Raw genomic sequence first — 21,573 nt, forward strand, 5'->3', positions numbered from 1 at the left:
CTGCACGTTATTTAAACAATACAAAGAATAAAGAGCACTTAACCTGTTACCACTTCCATGTGGAACCATTACCAAGGGGACGGCTTTAGGGACAGTGATCATATGGGGGCATGTCACAGAAACCTCTCACCTGAGAGGGTTCCACATCCTCTTTTACTACTTGTGTGACTTACATGTTCCCACAAACCTTACTTTTCTGGGCCATGTCTCAGTGGTTCATTAGCTGCCATTAATTCATTTCAAGGTACATGCAAAGATTTTATGAAGGAGGTTATATCTTTGGGTAAGGTCTCCCATTTCTCTGGATCCCTCCTGTTTCTCGGGCTGCAGTACCTCCTGCCACAATAACAAAAAGGCACTTTTTAAAGCAGTGGCACTTTATAAAGCAGTGAGGGCTAACAACTCTCCCTATTGCATAGCATCTCTCCCAGTGGCTATTAAGTATTTTCCTCCTTTTTCCTTTTAGTCTGTGAGCTTCTTTGGGGGCAAGGGATCCTTTTTCTTTTTGCCATGTAAACTGGTTGTTGTTAAAAAATAATAATATATTAATATTTTAAATAATAAACAACAATAATCTTCTCTATATCTGCTCAGCTCACAAGGCAGGTGTTTTAATTGATAACAGTGAGAAATCGATGGCAATAGATCAAATAAAAAATAAAATTAAAGCTAACATGTATAATAGCTTGCCTGAGTATTAGTATGAGCTGCAATATTAACTTAAAGATGCATATATTATAAATAAATAATATTGGGGGGGTATATCTGGTAGGTTCTTTAGCTTTTTATAATTTTTAGTTTTTAGCTTTTAAAATAACCTTTAATTTGAACCTAATAATGATTGTGGTTTTAAATCTGACAACCTTTTTGTTTAATTTAGTTAATTTTATTACATTTATTGTATCTTGTGTCTATCTTATTGTTGTGAGCCGCCCCAAGCAGTAGTGCACTGGAGGGCGGGGTATAAATATTTAAAATAAGTAATATAAACAAATAAATAAACTAATCCCATCTCACTCAGAATGGGCCCAGTATTTCTGAGTTTTTTCTGAGGGAAAGCTCAGGCTTTTCCTAAAAGTTCTTTGAAAGCCCCCAAACACCATACCTTACTGGGAGCTCCTTGCCAGTTTTCCACAATCCCCAGCCCTCCTTGCCACTGGTTCACAATTGTCACTCCCAGTCCATGGCAGGTTGAAGAATGGGGGCGGGGGCAGAATTCTTATACCCAGCATGAATCCCTGGATAGAAGAAAGGCCAAAGCTTCTCAGTGGTCAGTAAAAATGTGGATATGGGAGCAGTCCCTGACATTTTAGAAAGACAACTTCCCAGCCTCAAAGTCCAGAAAGATGCCCACTCACTTGGATTTGATGGTGACATTTGAAGGGGGTGAATGGAGTGATGCTGGCTGTGTACCCATCCCCATTGAATTCCTGCCAATAGCCAGGCTCAGTCAAGGAAGCTTTCTCCACTTGACAGCTTATTGAGTCATTGCAGACCCCTAGGACCCAGTTGGTCTTTTCACCCACTTCCACCTCTCAGTAGCAGTGGCCTAAGGTGAAGGCTTTTGCTGCTAAGAAGCAGGGATAGGCAGTGAAGAGAGCCATGAGCTCTCAGGCAGCTCTTGTAGGTGCTGCTCCACAAATTTGACACTTGCAATCCTCAGAGCGCACTAGGTTGCGGTGGGCCATTTTGGAGTCAGCCTCTTGATGATTTTGTGCTGAAAGAGATTCTGCAGGAGTTGAAGGACAAGGTGATCGAGCTCTTGGAGCATCAGGTCTCCCTCAAGAGCATCATCACGGAAATGGAGAACTATCTGCAGTTAGGTGTTGAGATGCTCAAGGATGTGAAGAATATGCTTAAAAGATGTGAAGAGGTGCAGGCCAAAGAGTCAAGTCTGATCTCCATTGAGCTGGAGAAAAACATTCTCCAGCTTCCCTGGGCAGTACTTCATTCTCCTTGTTCTCTAACCACTACAACGGCACTTGTTGTTCCTCCTCCAGGAACTGATGCAGCTCCTCAAACTTGCTGATGATGAGCTGCTGCCAGTTCTCGGCCTTTCTCTTGAGCTCCCTCTCCAGGTGTAGTCTTCAGCTGTGGCCGGATTTTCATACAGACCCCATAAAAGGGCCTGGAAGCAGGTGGGGGAGGGGGACATTTCTGAACCCTCTCCCAATTCTGATAGTTGGCACCATACCTAGTATTAACTACTGTAGTTACCAAGCATACTTGCAATTTCAGATATATAGAAATTCCTCAGGAACTGGGCAATAGAATACATCTGTCCTTAGGTAAAGGGAGAGTGTGCCATTGAGTCGGTGTCAACTCCTGATGACCACAGAGCTCTGTGGTTGTTTTTGGTAGAATAAAGGAGGGATTTACCGCAGAATGAGATGATGTCTTTCAGCATCTTCCTATATCGCTGCTGCCCAATATAGGTGTTTCCCATAGTCTGGGAAACATACCAGTGGGGATTCAAACTGGAAACCTCTGGCTTGCTAATCAAGGTACTCAAGCCTTTTTCAAAGGGATCGCAGGGAAAGAGATGTTTAGCTTTGGGGCACTTTGGGGCATTTCTAGGAGGGCTGGACCTATTTAAGGTGCTAATTTAAGATCAGCCAGTGTTAACAAGACTCTTGTGGTCAGCCATATTGATGGTACTTCCTTTGATATCACGTAACAATTCCTTATAAGAGTAAAGGTAAAGTTTTTACAGGAGTAAAACTTTACAAGTGTAAAGACTTGTAGAGTTTATCATGCTGATGGGCCATAAACATAACAAAAAGATACTTGGGGGGGGGGGGCAAAAACCAACCCACCAACCCAGTGATTTGAAATTGACAACCATCTCAAATGTAATAATTATTTTGAGATCTATATTTCCTAGGACTGATACTTGAGCAGCCATATTTACTAAACAGTCATATTTGCTTTTCCTTGTAGATACAAGTTAGATTTTCTAGATAACATTGTATGAAAAATGGCTCAAGAAAGAACTTTTCTGTAACAGGATGGTAATTTATAAACCAATTTAATGTTTCAGGACAAGCTGGTAGCCAACAAACTTTTACTCTTTCTGTAAAGCAAGCAGTGTTCCACTTTAATGTTTTGTTTGTTCATTTAATAACTGCTTTCCTTCTCAGTCTTCTAAAATAAATATTCTCAATTGGACAGTTGCAAAGATTATCCAGGACTTTGCAAATACAGTACACAGTTAACCTGCTTGCAGATTTAGCATCTTCAAATACAATAAGACAGTCCACATGCTCGCTAAGATGGTAGGACAAGTGACCTACTCAGTTTCAGGACTTGTGCTTGCTCCCGATTTTCAGTCATCTGTTAGCAAACAACTAGGGGGGAGGAGGAAGGGGGGAGAGTAATCACGTATGAGACAGGAGATGGATAGGATGGCTTTTCCTCCTACCTTGTTAAAGTGCTGGGTACAAGTGCTAGATAGGAAAGCTGCTGTCCTAGCCAGCTGTCTCACATATGATCACTCCCTCCACCTCTTACCTACTTGTTTGCGAACAGACAGTCAAAAATTGGGAGCACGCCTAGCTCCTGAAGTCCTACCCTCTTAGCAATTGTGTGAACTGCCTTAATATCTGCAGTTATTGCAGTTACTGTTGCTGGTGTCTATCATGTTTCTTTTTAGATTGTGAGCCCTTCGGGGACAGGGATCCATCTTATTTATGTATTATTTCTCTGTGTAAACCACCCTGAGCCATTTTTGGAAGGGCGATATAGAAATCAAATAAATTATTTATTTATTATTATTTATTAATCAAATTTGTACACCGCCCAAACTTTCGTCTCTGAGTGGTTAACAATAGCATAAAACAAGTTAAAATATATACAAAAACTTAAAACAATTTAACAATTTAAATATCACCTACAAATCAAAACCTTAAAATTTTAAAGAACTAAAAAAACGTGTGTGAAGAGGTGGGTTTTCAAATGCTTTTTAAAAAGTGTCAGAGATGAGGAGGATCATATGTCAGTAGGGAGCGCATTCCACAGTCTCAGAGCAGCAACCGAGAAAGCCCATCTCTGTGTGGCCACCAGCCGAGCTGGCAGCAACTGGAGATGGATCTCTCTGGATGACCTCAATGGGCGGTGGGGCTCATAATGAAAAAGATGTTCTCTTAGATACCCAGGGCCTAAGCCACTTAGGGCTTTATAAGTTATACCAGCACTTTGTATTTTGCCCGGAAACCTACTGGCAGCCAGTGCAACTCTATCAACAAAGGAGTGATGTGGTCTCTCCAAGGTGACCCAGAGACCAACCTGGCTGCCGCATTCTGTACCAACTGAAGCTTCCGGACTATGTACAAAGGCAATCCCACATAGAGCGTATTGCAGAAGTCAAGTCTGGAGGTTACCAACATATGTACCACTGTTTTGGGGTCATTCATCTCAAGAAACGGACGCAGCTGGTGCATCAGCCAAAGCTGATAGAAAGCCCCTCTGGCCACCGCCTCAACCTGAGATACCAGGGAAAAGTGTGGATCCAGAAGTACTCCCAGACTGAGAACCTGTTTCTTTTGGGGAAGTGTGACCCCCATCTAGAACAGGTAGATCAAAATCATCTCTGGAGTTCTGACCCTGCACAATAAGTACCTCCGTCTTATCTGAATTCAGCTTCAATTTATTCTCCCTCATCCAGCCCATTACCGCTTCCAGGCAGGCATTTAGAGAGGATATGCCATCTCCTGAGGAAGTTGACATGGAGAAGTAGATCTGGGTGTCATCAGCGTATTGGTAACATGCAGCTCCAAATCCCCTGATGATCTCTCCCAGTGGTTTCATGTAGCATTGGAGAAAGTATGGAGCCTTGAGGGACACCATACTTAAGCTCAGATTTTGAAGAGCAACAATCTCCAATCGACACCATCTGGAATCTGTCCAAGAGGCAGGAGCAGAACCACTGTAAAACAGTGCCTCCTACCCCCAACACCCTCAGACGTTCCAGAAGGATACTATGGTCGGTAGTATCGAAAGCCAACGAGAGATCCAAAAGGACCGTCACACTTCCTCTGTCAATTCCCAATTGGAGATCATCCATCAGGCCGAGCAAGGCAGTCTCCACCCCATAGCCCACCTGAAAGCCAGTTTGAAATTGGTCCAGATAATCAGTTTCCTCCAAGACTGCCTGTAGCTGAGAGGCCACCACCCTCTCAATTACCTTGCCCAGCCATGGGAGGTTGGAAACAGGCCTATAGTTGCTCAACTCTGAGGGATCTAATGTAGGCTTCTTAAGAAGAGGTCTAATAATTGCCTCCTTAAGACAAGGAGGCATCCTACCCTCCCTCAGAGAAGCATTTGTGATTTCTACCAGGCCTCCTACAACAACCTCCCTGCTAGATAGAACAAGCCATGTTGTGCAAGGGTCAAGAGAACAAGTGGTAGGCCTCACCGCCCCAAACAGCTTGTCCACATCCTCAGGAGTCACAAACCAAAACTGATCCAGTCGAACCACATAAGAGTTGTTGCTGGACACCTCCAGTTCAGACACAGAATTAATTGTGAAGTCTCCATCTAAGTTGGCCTAAATCTGAGAGATTTTATCTGCAAAAAATTCTTTAAACACATCACAGCGGGTAACTGATGGCTCCAAATTCTGATTCAAGGAAGGGGGAGCACATACTAGCCCTTGAGGGGGGTTGTGAGGGGGTTGTATTATTACAATTTATAATGATAAATAAAAATTATTATTATTATCTCTGAAAGTCTGTGTGTGTGCGCATGCGTACGCATAAGACTAAGCCCAAAAGCAAGAATAGTTCAAATTGCAGGAAAGCACAAGAGATAAAATCCAGAATTGGTTTACCATTAGCAATATTCCTGTGAAGCATCTATTATAGACCAATATGATGTAACCACAATGTTGAACGGTTACTTTGGAGCCAAAGGGAAATGGTTGTAGGTCCCACTTAACTTACATTCCTTACATTAGTGCATAAAGAAAATGCCTATAATTGGGATGATTTGCAACAGCAGTTCCAGGAGCTACCCTGGCCTATTTTTTTCTTACAGTGCCCATATTTATTTAGTTGTTTTTAAAAAAACACTTAAGTCTCAGTCTTCAGACTGCATCCTCTAGGAAATGATACCATGGGACTACTCCAGAATAAGCAGCGTAAGAGATGCAAGCGTTTGCCCAGTCAGTTCTTAAATAGCCAGGTTCAGAATTACTGGTCATAGACCAAAATAACTTGCATTCATTCATTCATTCATTCATTAGCCAGGTTCAGTGGGGAAAAGAAAGGTCTTAGAAACTGTGGCATGGATTGCTACAAATATACTCTGCATGGGGTTGGCAATGAAAACAGTTTGGAAACTTCAGCTAGTGTAACATGTGGCTGTCTAGTTGTTAAGTGAGTCAGCTCACTGGATCATATTACATTCATTCTGCTGTGCACAAAGTTTGCATTGGCAACCTTTGTGCCTTTGGGCACAATGCAAGGTATTGGTTATTACTTTTTAAAGCCCCTAAAGGACTGCACACTCCCCTATGTACTGCCCTCCTGTACACTGAGATTGCCATCTGAGGCTCTGCTCTGGATATCCAGCCTGTCTGATGTTCAGTAGAAGGAGCAGGGCCTTCTATGTAGCGGCTCTGGTTCTCAGGAATGCCCTCCCTGTGGAGGCCAGGCAGATACCCACACCATATGCCTTGGTTAGTTAGTTTCTAACTTATATGTCTAACTAAGTAAAACATTGATATATAGAGCCTTTGCTATTAGATAGCTCTGACACTGTTTTTATCTTTCATTAAATTTTGATTCGTGGCTGAATTTCACTCTTATTGGTTTGACTGTGTTTTGATCATTTTTATGGATTTTATTGTTTTATTCTTGCTGTAAACTATCCTGAATCTTGTGGAAGAAGAAAGGTATATAAACTTAAATAAATAAACAATGTATTAACTGTGAAGAACTGTACTTGAGAAATAATCATCAGTCTGCTAGTGAATCCTGAAGCTTATCCCAAAGTGCATTATATAGTTGAATATCATGAGCAACATTCACATGTCCTTTGCCTTCGTTCAAAGGGTGACATTAATACCATTTTTAGTACACTCCTTGACTCTGAATTATGCAGGCTAAGTTTTCCAGAATGACCCAGGAGTTTCAACAAAATAGCGATTTACTTGGTATAATACTTCTAGGGTCTAATCTCACAACCCTTATTCACATGAGTGAGTCGAAGGCAACATGAATAATAACAGCTTGAATGTAAAAGGGCTGCATAATCAGCCTCAAAGGTCTGCTGTTCAGCAAAGCATTTAGACACGTGAGCAGCAGTCCCAAACACACATCGCTCACTTATGAGTTAAGTGCATTTAGGATTGCAAAGTTGCCTTAAATCTTGGGTCTCCTTTATTCAACAGAAACTTTACAGTTAAATTCAACAGAAGAAAGATTTCAGCCATGAAATATACAAGACTTAAGTACATGTGCAAAAACATTTCGCTGATTAAGGCATGCACAGCACTTGGCAAAATGGTCAATTTTCTTTCTTTCTTTTTTTTAAAGGGCCAACTAGGAATTTTAAATGTGTAGTCCACAGCGGATCAGTACCTTGAGGATCTTTACCTATCTGCAAAATCAGATAGCTCCAGGAAGGCCACAAAACCAAAGCAAGTCTCATATTAAGGACCTGGCAGGACCCAGTACATAGCAGGCATTCTACATATGACTCAGAATCTGTTAGTTGACAGGCTTGTAGAAAATGATATATGCCCTCAGCACATGATTTCTCAATGTGGCTATTATAAAGGAGCAGTCTGTCAAGTTAGAGTTTGCCTGTACTACTATGTAATCTGCTCAAATCTTTTATTTACACAAAAAAGGCAGGCTTGGCCCTTAAGACTATATTTGAAAGAAAAAGATATTTCAATAGATTTATTCATTTACAGTTTCTTGAGGCTTAACAATCTGTGAGATGACTCCTGCCCAAACAAAAGATGATTATTAAAAGATGGGAACTTTAATTTGTGTTACATTACAGAAACACAGTTTGCCCCATTAGGTTAATGTGTCCACTCCAAAACCTTATCTTCAGGGGTGTATAACTTAGCCATAAAAACTGATTCATGACTGCAATGATGCATCAAACGAAGAGGCCTCCTTTGGGATATCTTGAAGTTACAGTAGTATTAGCCAGTTTAGAGGATTCTCGCGTCAGAGCTTTTGAATGGTTGTAATTTAGAAGTATTTACATTAAACTAAAGTTTTGTCAGTGACGTGCCCCATCTTCAAAAGCTCTGCACTGCGCTAATGTGACACACCACACCAGTGCTGGCAGCCAAGCCCAGCTGATCCCATCCCATGCAAACTGGGAACTACAGCAGATGCTACAGTACTACTACCCCATTCCCAGTCAGGAGATGTTGTGGTTGCTTTGACCAATTGCAGAATCTCCAAGCCAGGAATGGAAGCACCAATGGTACTTTTATGACTATGCTGCGGTATTGTGTGTATCAAGTTTGCTGGGCTCAGCTGCTAGCACTGGCACAAGAGCGGGGTGAAAAAGGAATGGGGAGGGCCAGTGTTGTATGATAGTTTTGTTTAGTAATTTATTTTCAAAATGTCCCCTTTCTAAAAGACTTTACTCGGCAGGGAGAGAAGAATACAGATTTTAAAACAATAGAATTAAAATGATAAAAGCAACACATATCATAGAGAGCAGCAGCAGATAAAATGGATATATATTTTTAAAAAAATACTCCCCAAAGACTGCTAAAAGAAGGAGGGCCGTGGCTGCTTGTGAAAGGCAGGGATAGGGTCAGGCAAACTTCTTTTGGCTGGGTTTTCTGCTGCCTTGGCACCAGTGTTCCCTCTAACAGGGCTTCTCAGATGTTGGAAAAATGGAAAGATACAGCTATTTTTTAACAACGTTGTTGGACTAAAATGCAAGAATAAAACCCGAAACAAGGCATCGGAAATGTGAATGGCACCTTGTTGACAACGTAGGGACTGTGATGTCGATACACAGGCAATACAGAAGCACACTTTGCAGATTCGTAGTGACCCTGTGGTAAGGGTTAATCTGGAAAGTGCCTAGGAATAGCTTTTATTGGCTTCAGCTAGTGTGCCAGCTGCGTTTCTCAGTTTCCTTGAGAAATTGGATCTGGTCACAGTCATTCATTCTCTGTACATCTCCACAATGGATTACTGCAATATACTCTTTGTGGATCTGCCTTTCAGAATTCTTACTGGATCTGGCAGATCAGAGCATATAACGTAAAACATCTGCACTGACGAGCAATCTAATTCTAGGTCCAGTACAAAGTGCTAGTTTTGATCTTTAAAGCCCTTAATGGCCCGAGACCAGACGATTTTAAAAATAGCCTCCACCCAAAGAAATCTGCCTGACCCCCCAAGTTCATCTACAGAGAACCCTGCCACTTGTAACCTTGCTATGTGAGATACTACAGCAGGTAAGCCAGGAGCTTCTCTATGATGGTGCCAAGCAGCGTTCCTTCTAACAGGAATTCTCAGATGTTGTTGACTAAAACTCCCAGAATCCGCAGTTGCAATGGCTTTTTCTTTGATATTCTGGGAGTGCCATCTGTATATGAATGACAGCCTAATCCCAAACTCTATTACCTTACCCAGCTGTTTAATGTAGACATTGAATAACATGGGAAACGAGATGGAACCTTTAGGGCAGGAGTTTCCCAGCACCACTTTTTGGAAACAACATGACAAGCAGGGCCAAAGCCACTAGTCCTGTTCAGACAGGGTGGGGGAAAGAATGCTCTACACAAGTACAGCATTCCTGAGCATACCCAGAAACACTCCCAGCAATATTTGTTCAACAAGAAATATTGAACAAATGCTATGGTGGATACTTGTGTGCTTCTTGTACACAGTACCAGTTAGTCCATCCCCATTTGAATTCTCTCCCATTAACTTTCCAAATAGCACGCTAGCCCATTGGCTCTTGTGCAAGTACTGGCAAATATAACTAGCCTGAATGATTACGCTTAGCTTGTTCTGCACTTGAAAACATGTTGTGTTTTGTTATGCAATTCAGCTAAACATAAAATGCAGCATTTTAAAACAAGATTTAAAATACAGAAAAGTTAAATAATTTATTAAATTGCTATTCATTTGTATTTTCCCCTCTCTCTTCCTTTTTTTTAAAGCTATTTCCTTAATTATATCTTATACAAGTGATAACAATCTATTCATTTTAAATGCCTGTTCTGTGGTTTATAAGTGCAGTAATAAAGCAAAACAATGGGTTAATAAAATGATTCTTTTATACCTCATTTCATGTTTCAATCTTCAGTGTTTTTTCCCTGTATTTTTAACTACTCTTGCACAAATACACCATACCAATTTATTACACCTGCCAATTTCATTATATGTGAACTTAATAATAATTACAATATAAAGCTGCAGATGCAATTCACCACCAAATAGGATGTAATTTACATAAAGCAATAATAAGGAAGTATCAGAATTCCTATTTATTTCCTTTTGGCAGATATCTGACTTATGAATTAGGTCACATGAACAACTTTAAAAACACTTAATTTTGTGCCCACGATACATAACTTCTTCCTCCCTGTTTGTTAGTAGTGATGATTTCCTACTAGTAACATCATTGTAGAGGCCAATAGATTGGTGGCTGATTCTCAGATTAAGTGATGGGTTTGGTTTAATCATTGCTTATTTGGGATATGGTAGGTCACTGTTGTTTCCATGTTACAAATTGAGAACTAAAGATGAGAAAGAGAACTAAATTATAAGACAAGAAATTCCTAAATTATATACAAATAATTAAAATTATCCCATTCATGCCACCCATTAAATGTTAACAAGAAAGTTTTACAGCACCTAGAAAACAATCAAGCTTCAACTCTGGGAATACTCCACTAAGAGAATTGGCTTGAGCTTTTGGGAAATGTTTAGTGTAGAGTCATCTATCTACTGAGACTAGGGTTGCCAACCCTCCAGGATTGCCCTGATGTCTTCAGGAATTGCTAACAACAGCCAGGTCACTATTGAATGTAACCATGGAGATTTTAATGACTCAATATTGTGAAATCTCCAGAAATTGCTTCAGTCAGAGTTGGCAGCCCAAACTGAGAAGGGGACACACCTGCTCCTGTATTGATACAATATAAGAGAAAGGTGCCCAAGAGAACTCTCCTGAAGAAAAGGGGAATTTTACTCCATTGTCCCCGAGGAAGATTATTTGAAACATGTTGGGATTTTTAATTACATTTTTGTAAGAATGGACCATCCAGTTCAGCACCAGCCTGAAGCTTCCTTCTCTTATTGTGTTTTCCATTTGATATATTACATTTTTATCCTGCCTTTCCTCTAAGGAGCTCAGGGTACATAGTTCTCCTCACACACATTTTATCATCACAACACTTCTGTGAGGTAGGTTAGGCTGAGTAATTGGCCCAAGTTCATCCAGTGAGCTTCATGGCTGAATGGGATTTGAAGCCAGATGTGTGTGTGTGTTTGTGTGTGCCATACTGCACAAACTTATGTGCACATTGTTAAAAAAAATTGAGCAAATGCACTCTTGCGAATGCACCAAAATTGTGCAAATGTAGTAGCAATTGAGCACACTGCACAATTGTGTGTACACTGCGTTACAACATGTACAGAAGTTTGCACAGTATGCCAACTAGTTTATATAGTGTCATCCACAAACATGATGCTTCACACAAAAAAAGGAGAGAACAGATCCCTGACCCAAGGCAATAGAATCTAGATATTCACACATAAATATATGAAAGGACACTAAATAAGTTTGTTGTGTAAGCATTTTTAGCAATGCAATGTATACCAGATTTTAAAAACATGAGTTTATTGAGCCTTCTGTAACTCACATGTATCACATGGTATACAACAGTAAAAACTGTTGTATATAAACTTTAAAAGCAAAAATTTTAAAATAGCAGGGAGAGAGAGAGAGACGGAGAGTTAGAATCCCGAGAAACTTGTCTTTTCCCCTACTTTTTTCTTCTGTGGCTAGGGTTATTAAGTTACTGGCCACACTATGAGAAACTGCATTTCTCTTAAAATAAGAGAAAATAGGTCATTAAAATCCAAGCTTTTGTTTAAATGCAACACATTTCTAGTCCTTGTGGTTCCAGATATGACAGAATATGTGGTGATGATAGTATGTCACCCAACATCCAGTCCAACATCTATGTGAGGAATAGGATGCTAAATATAATCTAAAAGTCTGGTACACTGCATTGCTAGAAAAGCTCAGTCAACAAACACATTTGGTATTCTTTTATATTCTCAAAAATATATACAATTATGTATATGTGGCTCTGAATTCTGAAGTATATTATTATGGGCTAATGTAACGTGCTATGTAACATTATGATCATATTTTTATTTTATATTCTTGAATTTTTCAAATGCTGATGTTTTCCTTCTCCTCTGTATCTCAGTTATTATTTAAATAACATATTTTTAAAATGAATAATTATTTCATACCAATACAACCCTGATGGGTTGGCTATAAATACTGTAATATTGTATTTGTAATACTTTGAAAGAGCAAGTATGCAGCTTGGGGGTATTACTGCACCTGGCTCTGTTTTTTGAAGCTCAGGAGGAAGCAGTGGCCAGAGGTGCCTTTGCACAGCTTCGGCTAGTGCACCAGCTGCATCGCTTTCTTGAGAAGGCAGATCTGGCCACAATAACCCCCACCTTAGTCACATCATGGCTGGATTACTGTAACACACTCTACATGGGGCTGCCCTTGAAGAATATTCAGAAACTGCAGCTATTGAAAAAATGCGACAGCTAGGATTTTATCTGGAGCTGCCCGTTGGGAGAATATCACACCCATTTTGAAAGAGCTGCACTGGCTGCCAATTGGTTTCCAGGTCCAATTCAAGGTGTTGGTTTTGACCTTTAAAACCCTTAACAGTTTGGGCCCTAGATACCACTTTGGGACCACTGCTCCCAAAGGTTGCTGTCCGCTTGATGAGGTCATCTGGGGGAGGTCCCTCTGCTCCAGGTGCCAGCAATGAGGTAGGCCTGGCTGTCATGCACGCAGGACAGGGCCTTCTCATCTCAGTTGTTGCCCCCAGACTCTGGAATGCTCTCCCAGTGGCCATCCACTCCTCAGCCTCCATCACAGTTTTTAGAAAGCATGTGAAATCTTTACTTTTTATCCAGGCTTGTATATGATTGATGCTCTTTTGTATATTTTATGGTTATATTGTGCTTGTTTTTTAATCTTTTAATCTGATCTGTATTTTTATATTCTAGCTGATATTTTAATTGTGTAACTTTTGTAGTCTTATTTAACATTTGTGTGAACTGCCTTGAGATTGTTTTAATGAAAGGTGGAATAGAAATATAACAACAACAACAAAAACAACAACAATACTGAGAAGCTATTCTCACGACCAACAAAAACAGGGCTTGAGGTCTGAAGGCGGGGTTAGCATTACCGTGTGGAACCTCGGCAATCTCTCAAACAGGGCTCTGTCAAAAGAGAGTCACCCAGTTCCCAGCCCCTCCTCTAAAACCAGGTTCAGCAAGCAGGGGAGGTTGCCTACCCCCTCCCAGTGCCCGTGCGGAGCCATGGAACACTGTGGGACCCTGCTTGAGGCTCCCTCCCCGTGGATACCATAGAGACTGAATAACAGAGTGGGCTGCAAAGCAAGCAGAAGTTTGTTTGGGGAAAGCCTGTCCAGCAAAGAGCACTGAGCGTCCTTAAAGTGGCAGGCACCTTGCAAATGAGCCCAAGGGAAAATATGAACATAGGAAGCTGCCTTCCACTGAGTCAGACCATTAGTCCATCCAGCTTAGTACTGTCTTAGTCCTGTCGACACAGACTGGCAGTGGCTTCCCGAGGCTCTCAGGCAGGATTCCCACTCAGCTCAACCTGGAGATGCCAGGCAGGGAGCTCAAATCCTTCTTCCTATAGCAGCCCTATCCCCTAAGGGGAATAGTTGCACAGACACATGTCATACTATTCATTCATTTTACATTTTACTAGCTGACCCTGCACAGAGCATCTGTGTGGTCTTGCACTGAGCCTGTGGCATTGCACCCCAACAACGCTCTCGCTCACTCTCGCCACCCCCGCTCACACCCTGCAAGTCTCTTGCCACCCCCCACTCTCCCCCCGCAAGTCTCTCCCCCCCCCACCGCAAGTCTCGTGCTCGTGCTCTCTGTCCTCTGTCTTTCTATCTCTGTCTCGCAGTCCTTGCTTCCCCCTGCCACTGCCAGGGACTGTCACCTGCTCGCCTGACAGCTTCCGAGCTCCCTGCTGCTTCACATCACCTCCGATCCAACTGTCAAGCTGCTTTCCAGCTGCCCCTGCCCTTGCCTGCAGCTGCCCTTGCCTGCAGCATGGTGTAGTGGTTAAAGTGCTGGACTAGGACTGGGGAGACCTGAATTCAAATCCCCATTCAGCCATGAGACTTGCTGGGTGACTCTGGGCCAGTCACTTCTCTCTCAGCCTAGCCTACCTCACAGGGTTGTTGTGAGGAGGAACTTGAGTATGTAGTACACCGTTCCGGGCTCCGCCAGTTCCTCCTTCCATCTGCTGGTGGAGTGGGAGTGACTGCTGGAATGACTGTCCATGCAGGGGTCACTGGTTCGGCCTCATGGTGGCAATGGCAGTGGGGGAGGCTCGCGGTGGCAGCAGGGGGCTCACAGCAGTGGCAGAGGGCCTCACGGCGGGGGCAGTCCAGGTGCCCAATTTGCCTCGGTGTGACACTGTCATCAAGATGCAGAGGGTAACAGTGCCAATGAGGGTGCGCAGGTGTGGATGACACTTTGCCACTCACTCTCCCACCCTGCTGGCACTGCAAGAGTGGCAAGTGGCAGCATCAGGGCAGGTAGGTGATGGGGACACCCTCCCCCACATGCCCATCCTCCTGTACCCAGAGAGGCTAGCAAGGGGTGGCAGTGGCGGATTGATGGGAAGGCAGAGTCACCACTTGGCTACGGCGGCAGTGGGGGTGTGTGGGGTTCTCCCTTTTACCTTCTACACACACTATACAGTGGGTTGGGGTGGGGTGCCACAGAGGCCACAGCCACAGCTGTGGGGAGGGTGAGCGGGCGAGGGGAAGGTTCCCCCTTCTGCCTTCCCAAACCATGCTGCGGTGTACGGAGTGTGCCTTGTGCCTGGGCTACTTATGGGGGCATCTTGCAATTGCTCTCATCGGCATCTGGCAATTGCTCCAGGGGGCATCTGCTGTGTCCCTCCTGGATCTGAGGAGTGCGTTGGGGGTGTGTGTGACTCTTCCTTTGGGGCTGGTTGGCAGCTGCAGCTGCTCTAGTCTTCTCTCTCCTTTGGGGCATCAGGACGGAGTTCAGTTCCTTTGACAGTGCTGCAATTGCCAGGAAAGGGTTAACTGAGGCTACCAATCAGGGAGCAGCAAAGAGGGACTGCAGCTTGGAGCCCTCTGAGTGGTCTCCTTGGGTCACATGCTTGCTCTGTCCACTCACGGACTGCTGTTGCCATGGGCGGGGCTGGAGGAACAACAATGCTAGCAATGGCTGGAGAGAACCTTAAAATGTTAATCGTGTGTCGCTCAGACTCCCTGTCGGGTTTGCAGCATGTAGCCGTCTGTTTGCTGTGAGGTTAAAATAGGGTTCTATCTGCTTTCAGAATGTAACCCTATTTTCTGCTCGTCTGAATAGCTTCTGAGTGATACTGGAATACATACAACCCTGATGGAATTGCCTATAAATACTGTAATACTGAGCAAAAACATCTGACCACTAGCCCTAGACCAGGGCTATCACCAGTGTGTACCTGCCACTTCCCATTGCTGCTAGCATGCCAGTTACAGCTCCTATGTTTCTATACAATACTGCATATGTATTGGCTTTGTGGCCTAACTTGTTCTGGAATAATCTCAGTTGGTAAGCTCAGTTGGCATCATTTCGATTGGCACTCCTCTGCCACCAGTTGCTACAGCGAGCTGGCTTCCCTCCTAGAACAGCTAGAACAACTGGGTTCCAACTGCCAGTTGCCCTGGGACTACAGAAGAGGGGAATGTAACTCAGACCAGAGGAAGAAGGCCCACTGGGTAGATGCATACCTGCAACACCAGCAAGATCAGCTGATCTCAGTTGGTCAGAAATGCCAATTTACAACACTAATTCTGGCACTGTCCATTGGATCTGCCTCCTCTGTCTCAGCCTCCACTTCCCTTGTGTGTCTTGTCTTGTTAGTGTGTAAGCCTGAGGGCATGGCCTGTGTCTAAATTTCATTTATGTACAGTGCCTGCTCACAACTCTGCCTTGAATTTTTGACTGATGTGAACCTCTCTGTGAGACAATATTCTTACTGAAAAGAGGGAATAAAATACAGTGTTAGCAATAAATCCTACCTGCTGATTTCAAAACTACTGAATAGCAATGAAATCCAGCTGCAGCCGTGCTTTAGGAAACTTGTATAAAGATGTGTGCATGTATATATCACATTGCAGATCACCATTCCCATTCATTAACCTTCTAAAATAAACACATCACAGACATCTCAAAAATCTATCATTTCATTTAAGCCGGTTCAAATTTTTGATTAGAAATTCAGAAGAGGATTAATTATGCTCTATTTCATTAAGACTGGTGTTTTTAATTGTGGATGAAGAAGGCAGCCTGGCTTTTTGTTGGGTTAATTTTGTTCATTTGTCAATGACAACATTACCTGCTTAGCTACAGTATTATTTAGGAAAGACATTTATTAGAAGGAGGGCATCAAAGTAATGTTCTTACAGTAGCCACATTGGGACATAACACAAAACCAGAGTAGAAGGGGACACCAGTTTAAATATGTGTACATCTGTGACAAAATTACTACACAACATCTAACAAAGCCTCCCTTCACCAATTCCCTAATCTTATCTGACACAGGAGATAGAGACACTTTGCATCTAATAAATGTCTTTCCTAAATAATACTGTGCAGCATGCTGCCCATGGAAAGGTAGGGTGGGGGCACATGTTCTCCATTCATCTCCAAATCATGTCCTTGCTTCTCCCAAATTTGAAGAGACTCAATTGCTACTTAGCATTGCGCAATCGCTACAGCAACAAGCCTTCCATTCTGAATAATGGGAGGCACATCACTATAGTGACTGCACAGTTCTTAGATATTTTAGTTGAGTAGGATCTGAATACTTTCAGTTTAACCTGAAATGTCTAGTTAAACTTCACATTACTACTACCGTGTTTCCCCGAAAATAAGACAGTGTCTTATATTAATTTTAGCCCCCAAAAATGCACTAGGGCAATTAGCGGTACATCAGAAATTACTGCTAGGTCTTACTTTCGGGGTAGGTCTTACTTTCAGGGAAACAGGGTAGGACATCTTTATCCACATATGACCCCACCCCCACCCCTGTTCTGGTTACCAGATCAAGGTCTTTTCCTCCCTTCTTTCTCTGACCACTTTAGTGTACATTTCATAAACAGTACTAGATGCAGGCCACATTTGCATGTGACATAGAACCACTGGTCCAATGCACCCGTGGTTCTACTCCCCCTTCCCACCACTCTCTCACCCAAATTCGGATGTAACAGAGAGCTCATCTCTGCAGTCAGCAAGACTGCACAGAGGAGGGGGAACTGGCTGCCTGGGCTTCCTTCTTGATTGAACAATGCCCCAGCAGCCAATAGCACCAGAGCAAGGGAGGGGTTTCCTCCTTCAACTCTGGTTGCTGGCTAATGAGAATGCGGTGCCACATTCGGATGTAATGCTGGCACCGCAGAACTGGATGTACAGGTGGCAAAACTCACTACAAACTGAAGGTACAAATTGGAGTCTGGCGAGGAAAACCGTGGGTCAGTTTTCAGGAGAAACTGCGGTTACACACATTCAGATGTTGTGACAAAATGGGGGTTACTCTATGCTTTCCTGGGATCTACTCTCAGTAGCGAGATTGCACTGATCCCAGTCGAGGAGCACACCGCTTCTTCGAGGTAGGCTGCTACCAGTTGAAGAATGATCTAAAGCCACTGAGCCAGCTTAGACACGGCTTCAACAACCTACAACTGTCTGGCTTGGGACTTACAGGCACTGTACAGCCAGAGTCCGCATAACCCAGCTCTAGACAACTATATATTATTCTGAACACAACTCAATAGTAGCAAATGACCTTACAAGGCACATGGGGAAGGGTTTTGCAAGTAACCCTCCAGAATCTATTAAACCAGACTGAAGCCACTTCCTACTCAACTAAAATGTCTAAGAATTATGCAGTCACTATAGTGATGATCCTCCCATTATTCACAATGGGAGGCTTGTTGATGTAGCGATTGCGCAATTCTCAGTAGCAATTGAGTCTCTTCAGGTTCGGGAGAAGCAAGGACACGATTTGAAAATGAATGGAGACCATGTGCCGCCCCCCCCTTTCCATGGGCAGCATGCTGCACTGTATATGAGACCTTGGGTTAGGGTGGTATAAAAATGTGCTAAATAAATAAATAATAAATAAATAAATATGACTCTCTGTTTGGAACAACCACATTCACCCAAATTATCATCTGCATGTACAAGTATGGAATACTGGAGTATACAAAACTTACAGATGTATTTTCAGACAGATTTTTGGAACATGGTGAACTCAGAGTGATTTGACTAAAAACATTTAACATCATGTTTAATAGTGCAGTCCTAAAGCTATCAGACTCAAATAATGGACCATATTAACAAAAAATCAAGATACTACATTCTCCTGGAATTAGCAACTAATTTATTAAATAATTTAGACAAGGGTGGTCCTCTCAATAGATTACAGCTGCTAAATTTTAGGTTGGAAAATTTTAGGTCTATATTGGAAAATTAAAATATCTCCATCAAAAGGCCTGAGATTATATACATATGGATAAAATTTCTACACAATTGAAAATGTTGCTTGCAGTGCCAGCGAAGGCCATACAGTAGCTGCTGCAGGAAGAGGGGGATGAATGAAAATCTCCCCTGCCCTTTTACATTAAAACGCTGCTACCAGAATGGCTCCAGCGGCTGCAGAGGGGAGGGTTATGTTGCAGGAGGAAGTTCCCCCATTTACCGTAATGCATTGTCTGCTGCTTGCCAAGGCACGAAAGAACAGCAAGGGAGAGCTCCTTCCAGCTCCCTCCCTTCCTCTCCAATGAGTGCACGCCCTCGATGCAGCCCATTTTGGACCTTTCTGGGGTGTATACTCTTTTGGGAGGGAGTGAAGCTGGAAGGAGCTCTCCCTCGCTGTTACTCCATGCCCCAGCAGGCAGCAGACACTGCTTTAAGAAACTTCCTGCTCCAACGCAATCCTCACCGCTGCAGCCCAATTCGGCCACACAGGCAGTGGCATTTTAATATAAAAGGGCAGGGGAGACTTTCCCTTCATCCCCCACTCCCCACAGCAGCTGCTGTGCAGCCTTTGCTGGCACTGCCCCCCATCCTGCCGCTGTGGCGGCATTTAGAAGAAAAATAGGGGGACTTCCTCCTCACCACCCCTACCCTCCTCGCTGCGGCCGTGGGGGTGGCAAAAGCTCGTCCTCGCCACACAGAGGCAGTTTTAAAAGTAAAAAGAAAACAGAAACTTTCCCCTGCCCCAAGATTTGTGCTGCTCCCCTAGATTTGCTGCCATAGGCAATTGCCTCTATTGCCTCTGCAGTAATCTGCCTATGGTTACAGTAGGTGCATTTCACAGTGCACCTTTCGTTCATGCTAGGTGATGGCTAGACCTAATAGGGTTTCTTGTCACCTTGCACAAGCTAACATTACCACTTACAATGCTGCATTAGCCCTACATTTCATTGCATTTGGAGTTTGTGCAACTGTACATGAGTTTCTTGTCCAGACATATCCCTGTGATTGGACAGAGTTTCTTGCTGTTTGGAAACTTGAAAATGACTTCCTTAACACTATGGCAAAGTTTAGCAAAGCGCATACATAAAAGTGTCACTGAGAAGCAGAGCTAGGCCTGGATTGCCTAAACATACCGCTTTTATAAGGCATTTTCATGAATTGCTCTAGCAACTAGATTGTTTGTATCTCTATCCACTGGGATTCTCAACTACCAAACTCATTTTGTTTATGCTATGATCCAACCCAGATGTGCCTCTGAGTCGAGATTTGTGGAGGAAGAAAGGGCAGTGAACTAACCCATTGTGCCACCTGGTCCTTTGATTATTTTTAATTTACACAAGTGTTTATTTAGCACCCTCTCCACACCAGCCGCCAGCTACGGGGCTAGTTGACTGAGTTACTCACCCATAGCAGCGATACATATTGAAAAGGCTCCTTGTCATATATCCCTCTCTTTAAGCAAACAGGAAATGTTATGAGAAACAAGTTTTCTTAGAGGATTTCCATTTGGGAATAATGTGATAAAGCATTTTTTTCCTTGTGTTATTTCCAATTGGAAATACCACGAGGAAGCCAGTTTCTCATTATATTTCCTATTTGCTCAAGTACGTAGCCATGCCAAGGGAGCAATTGAGTCAAAAGGCAGGCAAGGCCCTGGAGTTTTGATGCAGACAGGCAAGAAGGTGAGACTGAATTACTTCTCTCTCCCCACCACCACCTCTCTCTCTCTCTCTCTCTCTCTCTAAAGCAGTCTAACCTTGTTTGGGAATGAAAGCAAAATTATAGTTCAGGAGTTTCCCATAACAGTTAAATCACTAGAACCACTTCCTATGTTATGATTTTAAGCCAAAGGATATGTTGTTGGACATTGCTCCAGTCAACACAACCTGCAAGAAAGATACAAGTATGTCAAGAACATAAGGGCAGCTCTGTAGAGTTTCTTATGAGAAGCCACAAAAAACATGACTTTACAGTTATACACAGAGGATTTACCCAAGGGAGGGTAAACTTAAGATCATAACATTAAGAGTGGCCTATATTTAACTGGAATGGGGAAACCATTCCAAACCCAAGCAATCCATTAGGATTCTGCTAAGGTCAAATTCCGACTCCCTGTCATACAATACACTAGCTTGCTCGAACATAAGATGTCTGTCTGTCTGGCATTTCCCATTCAATCAGCACTTTCCCCCCATGTACACACATATGAGAATCAGCAGTTATATTCATTTTTCCTCATATACGCATAGTACTCTGAACTCTTTGTTGTATAACTGAGTTCAGTCAAGAAATATGACTTCGTACAGGGCCATGCATGATAGAGGTTTTCTTGTTCTCAATAGCATCCAGCATTGGTGGTAGATTGTCCAGTCCACCACTTCTGCCATTAAGTGACTTGATGTCACTGGCAAGGATTCAATTGGAGAGCAATGCTTCTCCTCCCCTTCAGAAAGCTCCAAGGTTTCCAGGAGAGCTAATATAGTTTTGATGTTTTGCACTCCAAACCAGGAGCTGATTTTGTGGAAGGGAGCACACATAAATGAGTGGGTGGGATAATGTACCTCTTTCTGAGGATTTGGAGGTCTTTTTTGGTTTGGAATACTGGAATAGCAAAAGAGAGGGGAGGGAGAGAAAAATTACACAGCACCAACAAAACAAAGGCAAAAGAGAGAGAAGAACTACCAAAGTGCTGATAGATTTACTCAGTATGGGTTTCTTCGTACACTGTCATAAAATTGGTTCAGTGTTGCCTTATGTGTTT

The sequence above is a fragment of the Hemicordylus capensis genome, chromosome 5, assembly GCF_027244095.1.
Source record: "Hemicordylus capensis ecotype Gifberg chromosome 5, rHemCap1.1.pri, whole genome shotgun sequence".
In the NCBI taxonomy this organism is placed as follows: Eukaryota; Metazoa; Chordata; class Lepidosauria; order Squamata; family Cordylidae; genus Hemicordylus; species Hemicordylus capensis.